An 18,670-nucleotide genomic window follows, 5' to 3' on the forward strand; every position below is an offset into this window, starting at 1 on the left:
TACAGTAAGGGGCTAATTTCTGGCCATGTAGGATGGTCTTCACGGATTAATTTGTTTAAGGAATAATTTAACCTGAGCCTTTCTCAACGATGGCGGTGCAATATTATTTCAGCATAGTGTGGCAGCATCTATTGTGAATCAAATATTAAGAAGGTATTTATTTTTCACAATTATTATACATTGATATTGTTTTTTATGGTGAATTAAATATATAAGATAAAAATAAGTATCGGCGGATACCTCCCTCTGTTTTTTTTTATTACGTCTTTTAGGTTTGTTCTTGGTTAAATTTTTAGGAATGTTCGATTTGCAGGCATTTGCAATTTATTTTAATATTAACCCTTTTCCAAGGCGTCACTATAAATTTAAGTTATATTTTGCAGCCAAAACACATCAAAATTGTCACACAAAGTAAGAATTCACCACGAAACCTTTCCCTTGAAAGCGAGATACAAAACGCCAATAAAACTTTACCATTTAGGTAGGTACGAGTACGTAACCTACTTACGGCTTGGAAACCTCGAAAAGTTCGGAATAGGGGACACTGTCAGTTTCACCGGGCTGCATGCCAGAATGTCCTGAATAATTCTGTGAAACTCCAATGCGAGGTGACAAAATAACTTGCACGTACTGTCCGATATCACATAACAGTTCGAACTGAGCGAAATCACACTGAACAAAGTAAAGTTCAATTTTACACATAATATTGTACTCATTATGATGAAAACTTGACTGAATTTAGGATCACATTTGGAGTAAGGTCATTTGGCTAACTTAGAATACAAAAAACTGGTTTAGAAATATATGACAGACCAATCATATTTTCATTCAGTCAATTTAATAATTATATTATTAGTTTTTTTCATGTATTTTTACACCTTTGTATGTGAAATGCCCAATTTTAACAACCGTTTTGACTACGTCACCGCGCGGAAGACTCCTATCTATCCTGGATGAATATCTCTAGGTTTGGGGTTCCAGTATGGTTCCGGTACCATGCTCAAACGCACACTAACGGCGCGATTCGGGAAATGAATTAGAGATTATCTAGACACGATATATGTAGTAAAGATATGACGTCCCACGGGTAAAGGTACCTTATGGCGGTTAGCGCTTACGCTATCATTAACGCCGCTCTTATATTGCGACGTAAGTGCCAGCCGCCATAAGGTACCTTTTTCCGTGGAACGTCACATATCTTCACCATTTCATATTTGGTGAATCTCTAATTCATTTCCCGAATCTGCAAGAGGCCATAAGGTACCTTTTGCAGTGGAACGTCACATATCTTTACTATTTCATATCTAGTGAGTCTCTAATTCTATGCTCGGCAACTCCATCCTCCTCCCTCACCTTCAGTTGAGCAAATGTGGCTAAGTGTGAAACTCAACGGGCTTAGTTTTGCCATTGGCACTGCGTACCGACCGCCCTGGCTTAATGTAGATACTTTTATTGACGCTCTAAGCGAGTCTGTTAGTTCGCTCTCCACTTTTGATCATATTGTTCTTTTGGGAGATTTTAATATTAATGTACAATCGCCTAGTGAACCGAATACAAAAAAACTTTTAGCCTTTCTCCGTTGCATGAATCTTGACCAATATGTTAACCAACCCACTCATTTCACTGAGCACTCGGAAACCCTTATAGATCTTATTTGCAGTAATATTAAACTATCTCAAGTATACATAGATTATATCCCTGAGCTTAGTAGCCATGCGTTCATTTCTTGTACTTTACACATCAAAAAACCCAAGCCATGCCCTATATGGATCACTTATAGACCATTCAAAGATATTCCTCTGACAGAATTCAACAAGCTTGTTGAATCAACTGCCTGGGAACGACTTTTGTGCGACAATATTAATGACTCATTAGCAGCGTTTAATTCTTATATATTGTATGTTTTTGATTTATATGCTCCTGTAAAGAAAAGTCGTATAAAAAATCAAAGTTATCCTTGGGTAACACCTACAGTTAAAGAGATGATAAAGTTAAGAGACGAAGCGCATACTAGGAGCCGCACCACGGGCCTAGATTCTCATAAATTATATTATAAGGAATTAAAAAGCATAGTTAACCAAGCCATGTTTACAGAGAAACAGGCTTACTTTAACGAAAAAATTAATAAAATATTACCTAAAGACTCTCGTAAATTATGGAAAAATATTAAACATAGTATAGCTGATTTTAAAAGTAAAGAATCCAGTCTGCCTTGTCACTTCAATGACCCAAATTTAATTAATAAAGAATTTTTAAATATTCCCAAAACCAGTGTTAAAATATCAACTCTTACTTACTTTGAACATAATCGTTACAGTTCCGCAACCTTTAGCTTGAAAACCGTTGATCAGAATACAGTCTGTAAAATAATTACAAAAATTTCATGTAACGCTCAAGGTATAGATGGTATCACGCGTGATATGATCCTTTTGACGCTTCCACGAACCCTCGGGCTAATCACGGCTTTAATAAATCAATCAATATTGTCAGGAGTATTCCCTGAAGCCTGGAAGGAAGCTCTGATAAAACCAATCCCTAAAAAAACTAATCCTTTAGAAATTACAGATCTCCGACCTATAAGCATCTTGCCTTTCCTATCAAAGATCATTGAAAAAGTAGTGTGCCAACAGATAACTGAATTTTTGGAAGCTAACAACATTCTACCATCCAAGCAATCAGGTTTCAGGGCTGGTCATAGTACTGCAACTGCCCTGTTAGATGTAATCGATGATATTCTAGCAGAGGTTGATGCAGGAAATGGGACAATCATGGTATTACTGGATTTCTCTCGCGCATTCGATACCATAGACCATAATCTATTAATTTCCAAGCTGGCTTTTTATGGTTTTGATTCTCTTACCCTGAAATGGTTTTCTAGTTATTTAAACGGTCGGCTGCAAAGAGTAAAACTAAATACTGAGAGTGGTTCTAGCCAGACTTCTGAAGCTTCCCTTGTCTCCCATGGTGTTCCCCAGGGTTCAATATTAGGCCCAATCTTATATATTCTATATAGTGCAGATATAATTAATTCTATTCAGAACTGTAAATATCATATTTATGCTGACGATCTGCAGGTGTATTTGCCTGTCAAGCCTATAGATACTCCTAGTGTAGTCGATAAAATCAATGACGATCTGGAACGGATAATTAAGTGGTCCAGCCGAAATGGTCTGGTTTTAAACCCTCTCAAGTCAAAATTCATAATATTAGGCTCTGATAAGCAAAGACGTGAGATTATCAATTGTAACCCTGTTATTAAAATCGGCAAGGACAGTATTGATCAGGTCACAGAAGCTAAAAACCTAGGCATTCTTATGGACGGTAAACTAAAGTTCCATAACCATGTGATAGATATTTCGAGAATCTGTTTTTATCGACTTAAAATACTATACCAAGTTCGTAAATATTTGTCAACTGATGTTAGAATTGCTCTTTGTGAATCTCTAGTCTTATCAAAACTGAATTATGCAGATACGGTTATAGGAAGATGCCTTCTACACAAAACAAAAAAGCTCATACAGCGAGTGCAGAACGCATGTGCTCGATTTTGTTTCGTTATACCGCCCAGAACTCATATAACACCTTACCTTAATAACAACGGGCTGATGAACATGGAGTCACGTCGTTCTTTGCATTTCGCATGTATGCTATTTGGCATTGTTAAGTCATTGACACCCCAATATTTATCTAAAAAATTGCAATTCTCTCAGCGGCTTGTTAGAGAAGCTACTCGTCTTATCTGCCCACGGCACAATACAACTGCATTTCGTGGTAGTTTTAGATATTCTGCCACGAAATGCTGGAACAACATACCGCCGCCCATAAGAAACTCTCACTCTATTTTGTCTTTTAAAGTAAAATACAAAAAGTATATTTTGAATTTGCAGAAATCTGCTCAAAGAGTAGATCACGCCTAAGTGCCAATCTCTGATCTTTCAATTTTGTCTGTCATAATCATAAGTTTAGTTCAGTGAATGATTTAATGCAATAGTTTATACAAATAGTTATATAAATTCTAAGTCTTACAAATTTAATATGTTATTAAATAAGCCGTACATTATATATACTTAATAGGTCAAATTGAAGTAATATTTATTTGTGATTTTAGTTCTGATCTCGATTTAGTTTAACCAATGTTAGTTAAGTTTACGTGCTGACGCGATCGCTTGGACAGGTCTCCACGGAAGACCAGCGTCAAGATACCTGAAAGGTAACTTGTCATCAAGCTGAGGGGAGACCTATTCAGTGACGTTTATGTTTTATACTTATAAAAGTTTTGTATTAGTTTTAAGCAATACTGTAAGCGTCCTGAATAAATTTATTTTCTTCTTCTTCTTCTTCTTCTTCTAATTCGTTTCCCGAATCGAGCCGTAAATAATATCAGGGATGATTCCGAATCCGCACTGTTTCGCCGACCAATTTCCATTAGAAAGGCGTCAATAATAGAATACCCATCATTTTTAGATGTAGGTACCTACTTAACACGCACGTGCCCAGTTTTTAACAGACATCCTTGCGTAAAAATTAATGAAATTATGAATTAGTACATATTTTGACTTGCAGGTGTATTCGAATTTTAGTTATTCGATCTGTTTTCGACAAGATACTGAGCTGTCGGTGTAGAAAGTGTCATTTCTTCAACCAAAATCGTCATTTTTGTCACTGTCCCAATATACATTAAGCCTTACCACCGCCAGTAATGGTAAATGATCATTGTGAAGAGGGCGCTGTTATTCTCATTGTATAGGGATGGTATAGGGTGATAGCTCAGTATAGTATAAAAAAATCTGTTCCAGTGAAATTCAGCAACATGGCGCGTGATCATATATTCCTGGTCAGGCTTTTCCTAGTACCTGGTCTACATTTCATATAAACTTATACCGGGTGTGGCCTGTAACATGAGCAAATAATTAAAACATAGATTGTACTTCTTAAACGGTGACACTTTTGTTCAACAACTTTTAAAAATTATGAAGTATTTAGACTCCCTATTTTTCATACAAAATAAATATTATATTCAATGGACACCATCGCCACGCCATATCATTGTGATTGACGTTGCTTGTCATTTGCCTTAAACATAACAAAATTCGCAATACATTGCGTCTTTGAATAACCTTTAAAGTGTATTAAAAATCAAACTACAAGTTATTTTCAAAAATCGCTGAACAAATGTTCATCAGTATGAGGAGTACAGCCTACAGTTAAATTTTTGCTCATATTACAGGCTACACCCGGTATGTCATTAGGACATTAGCAGCTCAATATAGGTGATAGCACAGTTTCAGCAGACCTGCCCGATTCGAAATTTAAGCGTCAATTAATAGATCTAGAAACGATATGGATTAGATGTGTCAGTTACAAAAATGACATTTTTGTTTGAAGAGACGTCACATTTGACACTGGCACATAGTTTGTCAAAGGACTGTCTCATTTCAATCATAGACAGAGAGAATCATACTATCTTTGTCTTACACTAGTACTAGAACCCAAAAGAAAAAGATGAGTACAGCTTTCCTGGGCCCTATTTCACCAACGTGACAGGTCTGACAATTGTCGACATCACTGTTACTGACGTCACAGGCTTCCATAGGCTACGGTAATAGCTTACCATCAGACGAGCGGTGTGGTTGTTTGCCACCAACATGTTAATAAAAAAAACTCCACTATATCGCCAGTATTTATTTTGCGAAGCTAATGACAATTGTCACAAGAAATACGACAATCGTCACGAAATTCCGACACAGAACTCATTTGCTGTCAAGAATTACCGAAAGTTCTTTGAAATCTTGTGAAAATTGTCATCATTGTCATCATAAACATCGCAAGAGAAATACCTGTTTTTTGCCAATATAATAAAGTTTTTTTTAAATAATACAATGATGGTGACAAACAGGAATACGGCCCGCCCGATGGTAAGCGATAACCGTAGCCCATGGATGCCTGTGACGTCAGCAACTATGAAACTTGTCGAATTGTCGCACCTGTCACGTTGGTGAAATAGGGGGCCTGGTTCTTACTGACTGACAAATTGGGTTTGACTGACCAACTATATCTTTCTAGATCTATTAATTGATGATGTATCTTAAAGTTCGAATGCTAATGGGAATTAGGATGTCGAGCACTGGCCGCGTAGCCAACATGCCAATCGCTTTCGGTCCGTCGCGAACGAAATGCAACTGTCATAGTTGCACTAATATGGAAGAGTGATAGAGATTATTATAGAGAGCCACAATGCGTTTCGTTGTCGTAGCGCAACCGATTTTTCACCCTGGGTAGGCCGGCTGGGATGTTTAGGTTTAAGTACCGTAAGTTAGTTCTTTGTATCTATTTTGACATGTGTAAATTGGCCGGTTTTTTGAACATTCTTTAATCACTTAAGTATTTAAGCTGCAATATGTAAGTAATTTTTTTGATAAGTTCATTTAAATAGATAAAAATCAGTTGTGAGCGGATTTATTTTAATTGTTATATATAATAATAAAATACATATAATATTATGTATGTATTTGATTGTATTTGTCGATAAAGTGCAATGGTGGAAAGAATGCGTAAGGTTTATTAGCCCCTCGGCTGAGAGCGCACGTGAAGTGAAGGCTGTCTAATCGCGTCTGGGTGGCCGGCGGCGGGCGCCCCGCGAGCCTCAATGGGCGCGGGCGGCGCCCGAGCTAGTCGCGCCACAAGCCCCGGAGGGGCCACACGTGTCCTCGTCCCCGCCACGCGACTTATGTAACCATCCACACGGTGAGTTTGCCTCTAACCTCCACCAACCCCACGTAACACCGATTAAATCGCGCGTGCGTTCGCGCGATCGCGTTGTGGCTCGATAGCGAATCGCGCGTTCGGCTAACACGTTCGTTGTGCAATAATCGTCAGCTGGAGAGGTGACATAATCGATGCAGTAAGTACCGGTGATCGACGAGTGCGAATATTGGCATGCGGCAGGTGCGTTATGTAACGGGACTCGAGCCTGGACTCGAGACAGCTAGCGGCTTGATACGCCGGTCGAGAAACCGATTCTGTAAAAATATTTTCATTTTTCGATGACAGCATCTAAATGAATCATAAATCTTATAAAATTAAGGGCTCATTTAGACGATGCAAGAACTCGCATGCGAGTTTCATTACATCGCGGTTTATACGTAAAACATAAATATTACATTTTTCTGAATAAATGTTGATGTTTGTTTGACCTTGCCTTGAACAGCTTTATTTAGTTCTTAGATCCAAAATTGCTGCTATACTGGTCTATTCAAAAACGTGTAATGAGGGACGGAAGGCAAAAAAGGTTCACATGCACTCCCTAATTGGAAGGTCAAATGCGAAGAATTCTGCCCGCTCGTGGAAGGTTCTGGCAGAGTTCCGGTTTTTATTAAGATGATTTTTACTTTACGTAGACGACTTTTGAATGATGTATTTAAAACTAGATTATCAATAATAGCGAACCTACGTAGATTGCGCCATAAGTACCTATGGACTATTTTGTTATTCTACAAATCGATACCACCGTTTAATTTACCTAAAATACGATCGAAACTACTCCTCCAATTAACACTTTTTATTCATGGTAAGCCTCTGCGATCGGGATGTTTAATTACTAATCAATTTTGTTAAACAAACCAGAACAGGAACTCAGCTACGCTGTTGTACATGTACCAATATTAGTTTAGTTATTCCCGCCTTACTTGACCTAAATCTTACGAGATTTCCCGCGAACATCTAGCTCGACAAAATTGTCCATGTTCTTGTATAGCTCGATAAAATCTCGACTTGGGCTTCGAATATGAGAGAAATAGGTACCTACTTACTTGAAAGTTCTGTTGTTACACAATAAAAACAAAATAATAGTACGGGTAGGTATCTTTTTTACAAATAATAATTATGTTCTAGAATATGTTTTGTATGGTCCATTTTTAGTACATTTATGGGAGAGATAGAAGGACAGTTGGATAAAAAATCAGACGAGGAAAATAACCATTTATCATGATACTGCTGGTGACAGAAAAGCGACGTCGCTTTATCTATACTTTTGAGAAGCGACCTACAGACCGTTCGTTTAAGAAATAGAAGATCTCGATATAGTTGGGTCTGGCTATGCCGGGGTTTATGAAATGGAACATGTTTTGATGGAACAAGATGTAGTATTACTACATACTAATACCACGTGTAGTGATATTTTTATCAAACATTACATCGGCAAGCTTCAGTCGGTGACTGAAAGCTTTGAAATTATTTATGTATTAGAAACGTTAATGGAAAATGGGTGATTAGGGCTATATTAAAAAAACTAACATATCTATCAAAAACTACCAATCATAATAATAGCCACAGCACATTGTCATATACAACAAAATAGACTACTCCGTTACTTCTTTTAGGGACAGAAACAAAACATTGAAAAGACATACTACTTACCTATTTAGCACTTTTGCATACAAACTTCTGTGTAGGGAGGGTCACTTTTCTCTGCAGCTGTCTGTACATTCATCCCATCAATTTATTCTGCTAATGAACTCCTAAATTCACCGACTACGTGTATAATAATATTTAGGCGTTCGTAACAATGGCGGTCTCCCGGTCCATTGTAGCAGATTGTAGCCTTTAAGACGGTGTTAATGACGATTCGTGCCTATTCATATACAATGGACAATGTATTATTTGCATTGTCCATTGGAGAACAACACGAAGGAGTTAGGAAACTTAAAGCCAACTATGTAAAAGATTAAGTATGTAAAACTTACCCCGGGAAATGAGGTCTGGGTTGCCGTTACTTTACGTTTTATGGTAGCATTTCCGGCAATACATAAAACGCGCGAACCTTGCGCGAACACTGTCGTTCGGCGGCTATATGGCAACATAAAACTAGCAATTACGCGATTAGAAGTGATTAACGCAAGTAATTCATTACAACCTTCGTTTTCTTAAGTGATCGCGTTCAATCTGATCTCAATTAGGTACATAAGACATCAATGACAGACCTTCAATAGGTACCTACAGTCAAATAATTTTATATCCTACCCATTTTGTACTTTGTCACAGAGACAATAGTATGTGGTCTCTAGCGACTTTCATATTCGTTGTCACTGTGACAATTCAGGTACTCTGACTGTTTCTACTATTGCAAAAATATGTTAGTAGGTATTTAAAAATTCTTAACATAATTTTGGCCATACTGAAAGCTAGACAGCTAGATCCAGTAAGAGAATATCGGCCCAATTCGAACTTTAAGGTAAGTCAGTTAATAGATTAGATATTAGATATGTCAGTGTCAAATGAGACATTTCTGCAAACAAAAACGTCACTGTTGACACTGACACATCTAATCCATATATCGTTTAAAAATCTATTAATTGACGTATCTTAAAGTTCGAATAGGGCAGATATATCATGTTCATGAAGATATATTATGTAGGTATGTGAAATACGATGGTCATTTCCCATGGAGGGTAAAACTGTCCAGCTTTGCGGACGTGTTTCTGAATAATAGGTATTATGCTATCTTGAAATATATTGTCTACAGGATATTAAAATTGTATATATAGAGTCTTGTATATTTTAAATAGCAATAGGTAATTGTGAATTGCTGTTAGTTAGATTAGACGTATTAGGTACTGTGCACAATTCTGAAAAAGGTCATTGTGCGAGGTGAAATTATGTTTAGCTACCAACCTCTTTACATTTACAAAGTACAAGATCTAACCTAAGCTTTGTGATTTACGGCGCGATCCGGGAAATGAATTAGAGATTAACTAGACACGATATAGTAAAGATATGTGACGTCCCACGGGTAAAGGTACCTTATGGCGGTTGGCGCTTACGCTATATTCAATTATTGCGGCGCTATGTGACGTAATCGCCAGCCGCCATAAGGTACCTTTTACCGCGGAACGTCACATATCTTCACTATTTCATATCTAGTGAATCTCTAATTCATTTCACGAATCGCGGCGCCAGCCGCCATAAGGTACCTTTTGCAGTGGAACGTCACATATCTTTACTATTTCATATCTAGTGAGTCTATAATTCATTTCCCGAATCGAGCCATATGACTTAGAGATCTAATTCACATCTAATAGATATCTTACTTTAATATTTTAAATTGGTAAAATAGATGAGTAACTAACGTCACTATCTATACCTACCCTATACTCATCTTCCTCGTTTTGTCCCGGCATTTAGCCACAGCTCTTGGGAGCCTAAGCGGCTACCGCGAAAACCGAAATAATAATATAATATTATATTGCTAAAACAGACAATGCTATTATACCTTTCTGCGAGAACTCGCAATCAATCATCCCGGTCTTTGTTTCTTAGAAGGCTCCGCCTTAGCGATAAAAAGTTAGATAAATAAACTAATATTGGCTATATCTTTCGAAATATGTATATAAATATAAACGGTTATATAAATATAAATGGATCCATATCGAGTTACCTTCAATACCTTCAGCTTGGGCAGAACTATACACTTGATTTAATGGGTTCCGAATTACATGGCAGGGATTGATCGCCTAGGGCTAAGATCACACTAGTGTTTTGTTGTTGTATTCATCTAATACATATTTTGTTATTATACCGGATGTGGCCTATAACACGAACAAAAAACTAAACTGTAGGCTGTAATCCTCAAACTAACGAACAATTGTTAAGCGACTATTGGATTTGGATTGGATGGATTTAAACTTAAATACCACACCCGGCATCACATTCACTTAATTATGCATGTTGTCATGTGTTTACTTCACTGTGGGTTTCAAAATGTATCGTACAAGTATTTGTAAATAGGTTTTTTCTTTAAGTTTCAAAGTACCAATTTTAATCAATAACCATAACCATGCTAGGGGTTCAATACCTCAAAAACAAACAAGAGAAAAAGAAACTAGAAATGTCGTACCTAAGAATTTTGGTAACCTCATTTTTAGAGTCGCGCGGGTCCGTCCTATATATATATACAGGGTGATTCATGAGACGTGAGCAGGACTAATCCTGCACACTCAGTAACTGATAATTGATCGATCACCGTCGTATTTAGGTGAAACAACCACACTTTTTCCTAATTTTTAACATTTTGGCGAGGGCAAATTTAATTCTCTACAATCATGGTCACCCTACAAGATCTAATTAATAAACATAAAACCTCTTTAACCGTCATGACAGCATTATGATTACGAAGAAAATAAACTGTCAAACTTGAGTGAGATACGAGTTTTCAAAAGTAACCAGACCGTGATGACATTCAATTTGACACAGGATATCGGTAGTCTAGTATTCTAATTGTAGGGTGACCATTCATGTCGTAAATAAATTAATAACTTTTTTTTTTCAACTCGACTAGAAAACTAACGTTAACCTCACTAATACTGATACAAAACAGTTGCTTATAATTTACGAAATGCGCAGTGTTAGTCCTGCTCACGTCTCCTGAATCACCCTGTATATATCTATATATATCGATTGTAATATATACTCGATATTTGCTTAATGTTTGTTGCTGATGTTGGTTTTATTTCCAAGAAGAATAAAATACCGAGCAAGTGACGTCGTTCCGTGATAAGACTTAATTTATTGCATGTATTCGGTAATGGGTGGTCCGAAGATAAATTCCCTCGCACGGCCATACCATAAGAATATAACTATCGGTGTCTTAGCAAGGCCGACCGATTAAGCCGACTAGTTTTTGCCTATCATAAACTGGATCCGCGAGAACGTGTGAATACGGCGTGGCCGCGTGGCAAACCTTAGCGTAGCTTTAGGGTTCCGTAGATTAAATGGTCAAATAAAATTGCAAACTATGGTTTTCATGACATACTTTAAATCTAAAAAATCTTAGAATAAAAAGTAACCTAAAATTAAAACTACCTACAAAACTAAAACTAAACCTTAAAAAAATACCTAATAATATATATCTAGAGAGGACCCCTGGGGCATAGTGCCAAGAATGCTGGCAGCATTTCCTCGCTGGATCGCAACGCTTATGCGTTGAGCGAGGAAGCTGCCTGCTCTTTTGTCCCCAGAGACCTCAACAAGCCGTTTGGACAAATGGTTTTCAATGTTATAGACATATCAAAAGCATGGTTATGTAACTCTTGAAAGAAAACCTAAGTTTAGGAATATTTATTGCAAATAAAACATTATTAAAACTTGTTTAGAAGAAGGCTTGGCTAGTTTTTTAGCTGGTTATTTAGAAAATATTGCTTTTTATTATATTTTTAGTATTTATATATTAATATATATCGTTGTCTGAGTACCCACAACACAAGCCTTCTTGAGCTTACCGTGGGGCTTAGTCAATTTGTGTAAAAAAAAATGTTTTATAATATTTATTTATTTATTTATTTTATTTATTATTTAATATCATTAAGATCGCCAATTGTCTACTATGTATATTGTTGGGTTGTGGGCTGTTTTCTTTTATTGTGTATTAAAGAATATTGTTGGATATTAAGTTACTAGTGCCTTTAGTCGTAATTAAATTAACACACTTGCATTTCTTCAATTAATTAAATTAAACCTAACGATATTATAGGTTATATGTAAGTACATTAATGTTTTGCGAAAAATGGCTAAAACTAAGACAAAGCTTACTATTGCTTTGTTTAAATTAGGTTTCTGTCAGATTACAGATTCTGTGTATATATAATAGGGATTAATTTTATTGGCTGTGAAAAGAATATACGCTCAAAGGCGACGAAATGGAATTTTGATTTAATAATTCCCCGCAATCAACTTTTTTGTTCGTCATTCGCTGTTGTGTTTTCATTTTAATTTGACGCCCTTTCATCGAATTACGGGCGTTGAGAAGGCAGTGAAAATGCGAGATATATTCGGGGTTCCATCATAAATTGATTTCATAAAGTTTCGGGGGAGGGAAAAATAATTTATTCCGTTTCGATCATCGTATCCATTTCGTTTATTAGTCAATTACATACTTGATATTCAGATAGGATGTTTAAAATAAGGCACTGTATGTTTGACTTACACTATACCTATAGTCTGTATCTTTAGGTATTTAAATAAAAGTCAACAAAATCTACCCTTAAATTAATGGCTCTCAGTTGAGGGTAAATGAAAACATTACATGATCAAATAATGTAGGTTAAAGTCAGGTCGTTCAGTGACAGATCCAGGTGGTTTTGTATTTGGTTGGTTAACGAATAAATTTTATAACTACCCGAAAATGTACAAATTATTTATTTACTTTTATTTAAATACCTAAAGATACAGAGTATAGTTTAAGATCAATAAAGCCATAAAGCTTTGAAATTTAGCAACAAATATGTAGCTGTTAACAATTATTTACATTAAACTTGTAGAGTAAGTTTCTCAAGTTGTCTCACCGCACCGCCCTGTATTAGCATTCCCGAGTTTAAAACAGAAACTTAATGGCAGCATCATTCATTTGTCACGTCGTTTATGAACCGTTCCGGTGAGTGACGCGGCCCGATGCTCGATACACCCGTTTCAAATAGGTATTTGCCAGCTGCCGGCTGTCGGGATGCCAGTAATATCGGGTGAGACAAGTCTTTTGTATACGAAACGCGAGCAGATGACATATTCAGACTAGGAATGATTTATTATTTTATCAAGAAGGCTTTCGGTGACTTAAGTAAATGTAGGCCAGTGACGATAGTATTTATTTCTACTACTCTACTTATTTTTATCGTCTATTCTATTGTGTCATGTACCTCTCTCGCTATTACACGCTTGTTCTGTTTCTTATCATGTGAAGGGATCATAACTGAATAATACTTTTACATGCTTGTTAAAAAGTGAGGACGGGTATGACAGTTGATATAAAAACTTTTTACAAAAAAAAGAAAACCGACTTCAAAAAGGATGAAATAAAATATTATCCTTTTTAAGTCTATGCGTTACCAACTGATATGTTTGAAGTCGGTGCCAAGCCAACTTTTGAAGCATACCATTATTTTAGTGCGATTCGATAAGATGTACGTTGGATTGCCTTACAATGAACGTACTTTCTGTAGGTACAGTCGACGTTAAAAATATGTTTACACTTCTCGTCTTATTACAAAGGAGTAAGGTGCAAAAGTGTATAATACCTTTCTTTGACGTCGACTGTACCTAAGAACACACCTCAGAACACACGATCACGATCGATCTTCTTGGCACAGTCCGTACCGGATGTTTGTCGGCACGCAAGCGTGGGATTGGAACTGAAGTTATTTCCCGTCCCTTATTCAGAGGACTACATTTCAAAATATAAAACAATTGAAAGAATTTACGTTCTTGCCAAATTTCACCTAAAGCGGTTCAATTGTTTAGCCATAAAAAGGCGACAAAGAGGCAGACAGAATTACTTACACATTTATAATAGTTCTAATGGTACACTTCTAATGGGATTTATAGTCATAAAGCTGATTATTTTTGACGGGTATTCTTTACTACTTGGCTTGGCACTGACTTCAAACATATCAGTTGGTAACGCATAGACTTAAAAAGGATAATATTTTATTTCATCCTTTTTGAAGTCGGTTTTCTTTTTTTTGTAAAAAGTTTTTATTTTTCCATTTTTAGTTTTAACGCATTGTTAATACTCGTAGCGCGACGCGTGAATGAAAAACAACATCATGATTAACACTAAATTCGTGTATTTACTTTAATAAATATGTAATCTGGAATTTTCTCGAGTCCGTCTGGGAAATTATAATTCCTGTCACTACACTAAATCCATCCTCCGCCCCGCCACTGACCCAATCCCTCAACCCCCCCGATCACTCAACCTCATAGCGTATCAACCCCTGATCCATGTACCCTTCGGCCCTGAACCAGCCGCCCTTCAACCACCATTACCCGACCCCTTAATCCCCGACCCCTTAACTCCTAACCCTAACCCCCGATCAGTAGCCTTACCAGCTTACCAAGAGTTTGACATTGATTTATTCGCTAGCGCGTGTGTGTAACTTACTTTCTTTGCATCTCACTCGTACTGGCATATTAGTGCGAGCGAGGTGCATAAAAAGTAAGTTACGAAGACGTTAGCGTCGCTAACTTAGCGAATATGTCAATGTCAAACTCGTGGTAAGGCTACACTTGCACTACGTCAAATTGGCGGTGTTCGGAAGCAAATGCTCGAGTTACTTTAGAAAACACCGAAATCACTTTACACGTGCCTTTAAAAACTGAGGAGTTCCCTCCATTCCTCATGGATTCCATCATCAGACCAGAACCAAAAATAATACGGAAACACCTTGGAGGCAACTCCTTCCAAACAAAAAAAGAATTACTCAAATCGGATCACAGGTGCCGGAGTAATCGCTGAACATACTACATTTAATAAATCATCATCATTATCATCAAAACAATCATCATCATCAGGTCTACTTCATCAAAGTGGTGGTTCAAGAAAATGCTCGAGTTGCTTAAGAAAATACCCAAATCACCATGCATGTGCCTTTAAAAATTGAGGAGTTCCCTCAATTCCTCATGGATCCCATCATCAGAACAGAACCAAATTAAAATGGGACCAACTCGGAGGTAGCTCCTTTCAAACAAAAAAAGAATTACTCAAATCGGAGTCGGAGTAATCGGTGAACGTACATAGAAAAAAAAAAAAAAAATAGCCACAACCGAATACAGAACCTCCTCCTTCTATGAAATGGAAGTCGGTTAAAAACCGCGATCATCTTAGTTCCGCTGTACTTTTATGTAAGTAAAATGTAAGTAAGAGCGCGCGTGAATGTTGGGCTTCTCAAGAACGACCTTCTTCTTCTTTGTTGTATCCTCATGGCTGAGGGACGTGACGAATGTGGACACATTTCACCAGCGCTCTCCAAGCCGCTCTGTCTTGGACCCAGTGCATGCTAGCCTGCACTGGTAGTTTGTCTCTGACGTTATTCTGTCCGCCCAACGCGTGGCCATACGTCCACCCCTAGGTACGCTTCCTTTCCATGCGGCCAGTAATAAGGAGCTTTTAAAGGCTATCTGGCCCTGTCCTCTCCACGACTCTCTATAAAATATACAGTAAATTATTCATCATAACATTACGCATCCGAGCTTTCAGGATACGGCCTGCAAAAGCAGCTTCTTGCAATTAAGAAATGAAGTATCTGCAGTCGTTTTCATAATATTTATGTACCAACTCTTGTAACGTGGTTAGCAGTCTGGTGGCTAAACGGTAATATGAAAGCTCCCATTCTATGGAAAATCTATGGCTTGCCGTTTAATTTTAACGTGCCTTTAACGTTAATGTTCTGCGATAAAAATGGAATTAAGACGCAAAATCCTTCAGAGCGATCATTTTTACGAGTTCCTTGCAAAAGCTCGCTCACAAGGGTTTTTATGCGGAAAATGTCGTGGTAATAACTATAAAAAATTACAAAGCTGAGTTTTTTATCGTAAGTATATTGAACAAGCAAAAACTTACAATTTTCTACTATGATTGGTCTACGTAAGTCTTCGACTATAAGTCGACGATGTCGGTGTAGAGGTAAGTTTAGGTAGATTTCTATAAGTAGAGAATTTCTTATATTTTCTGTGGATTTGGCAGCTTACCAGCCCAGTTCATCGAGTTATCATAATGGCTATGAATTTTTTTCGCATGCATGAAGCAGGCCTTGCATGCAGTGTTGCTATACAGAGTAAACCCTGTAATCGAGCAAAGATCTACGTACAACGCTTAATTATCTATACATAATTTAATACCTAACTGTCTATTCAGTAGAGATACACATTAGATGGGAGTCAAATAAAAAAAAATGTAGTAATTGGAAATCGTACTTACTTAGGTACCTACATAAAAAACTGATTAGTAAAATTGTATTATGTTTTCTTATCGTTATAGTAGAAAACTAATAGGAATAAACTTTTTATTTCCGCTGGACTTATTATTTCACGGACTAATTACTTTAAAATATTTGTGCGGCGTCAGATAGGTATGTACGGTCTTTAAATGAACAAACACTTAACTCGACAAATGCGAATAGGTATCTACTCAGAAATCGCTTGCGTGAGAGCGAACCTTTCAAACCAAAACACGCTGCAGTAAAAAGTGGCAAGAGTACACAGAAAATCTCCTGCTCACTCCGCGAAACTAGTATTCACCTTGGTAAATTAGTCAAATACGACGTTGTTCAGATAGGAATAGGGTCTACATTAGAAAATACCAGAATTCAGATATGAGGTTCTTAAAATGAGAGGGAATCTGTCATTCCCGTAGCCATAACGAGCGGTAAGCTCTCAGCAAATTGGCAGGGAGGGCAAGGACGTAACACGCTAGATGGAACGGTACAATAGAACGGCAAACATGCGACGTTTCCTAAGACAATATTAGAAAAGAATCTCTTTTTAGCGAGCTGGATGGAATTTTTTTGCTTGTTTTTAAAATTTGTCTTGATGAGACAGCATTTACGGTACTAGGGATACCAGCGCTACCTATAATGCAATTTTATAAATGCAAATATTTTCTGACGTCCCGAGTATGCTGCCATTTTATTGACTAATTTTATAATACCTATTACCAGTATTCAGATTTAATTGCATGAACGGGTCTACCGCGATATGAATACCAAACAATGAAATCATATCACGCTAGACCTGTTCGTGTAATTAAATATGTATACAAAACGGGAGAGTTTTCAGTGTTCAATTACGAGTATTATTTTGTGAACTAGATCTCTTTCTAATGGCTCCTCCACACGATGAGCCAACGCCGGCCACTCCAAGGGACGCATTTATGCGTTAGAGGGAGCAACTGATATTGCTATGTCATGCTATCGCATGGCTGCGTCCCTTGGAGTGGCCGGCATTGGCCGATCGTGTAGAGGAGTCATAATCGATTATTGCTAGGATTGGTAGGAATGATGAAATGGCCATGCCTTAAATTAAATTTTGAGATATTACCTATGACGATTTTAGGTAAAAGAAACTACTCACTCCACTCAGGCAAGTTAGTGGCCAATATAGCCGAAATTTCATGTTTACGGCAGTAATACTTTGTGAACAATAGACAGTAAATGTGATTTCACTTGGAATAAAGTCCGCCATTTATAAAATAATCGATTACATCAATATTACCTGATTGAGCTGTATTATTGAAAAGGTTCAGATTGAAATGTAATCTGACTACAAAGAATACAATTATACTTTGACTACACACGTTGTACATAATGCGGTATCTAGATGTCCTAGTAACGCATGGCACACACACTACAGCGTTCGGACAGAATCAATCCCTGTCAGAAGAAACCAGAGGGCCTACCGCGAACCACATTCGACGTGTTGCCTCTCTGTCGCACTTGTAAATTCGTACGTAAGTGTGGCAGGAAGGCATCACATCGAACGTGGTTCGCGGTAGGCCCTCAGAGCCTGCGGGCGGCCGCGGCCACTAAGTGCCTTAATTCCTCCTTGCTTCCAACTATCCTTTTTATCCAGCCACAACGGAAATTACATTCTTGGGGCCCTTGAATTTACTTATAAATGTCATATTTCTCATATTAAGGTGTATAATAATGTAATATATGTAAATATCATATTTTTTTTAGAAATGTTAATATGGCACTTATAGTGATTTTTAATAGGTAGCATTTTTAAAACCAGAATGTCGATGACGATTTTCTAATTACCTTATAAAACTTTGATTATTTATCGACTGACCAAAGAGTCAAAGGAGCGTAACTAGTGTATTTTTGAATAAATATGTGTATTATTTTTT

General features: G+C 37.2%; 1 protein-coding gene across 6 annotated transcripts in view; it reads left to right on the forward strand.

The window, feature by feature from the left end:
* The first annotated feature begins 6,595 nt into the window (after positions 1 to 6,595).
* LOC134671975 (potassium/sodium hyperpolarization-activated cyclic nucleotide-gated channel 2) overlaps positions 6,596 to 18,670 on the forward strand; it is a 287,227-nt gene continuing 275,152 nt past the window's right edge. For 5 of the 6 annotated variants that reach the window (XM_063529861.1, XM_063529865.1, XM_063529872.1 and 2 more), the window contains exon 1: positions 6,596 to 6,744. The gene's annotated coding sequence lies outside the window, so the exon portion shown is untranslated. The other variant, XM_063529863.1, reaches the window with a different exon arrangement.

Source organism: Cydia fagiglandana, chromosome 16 (assembly GCF_963556715.1).
Source record: "Cydia fagiglandana chromosome 16, ilCydFagi1.1, whole genome shotgun sequence".
In the NCBI taxonomy this organism is placed as follows: Eukaryota; Metazoa; Arthropoda; class Insecta; order Lepidoptera; family Tortricidae; genus Cydia; species Cydia fagiglandana.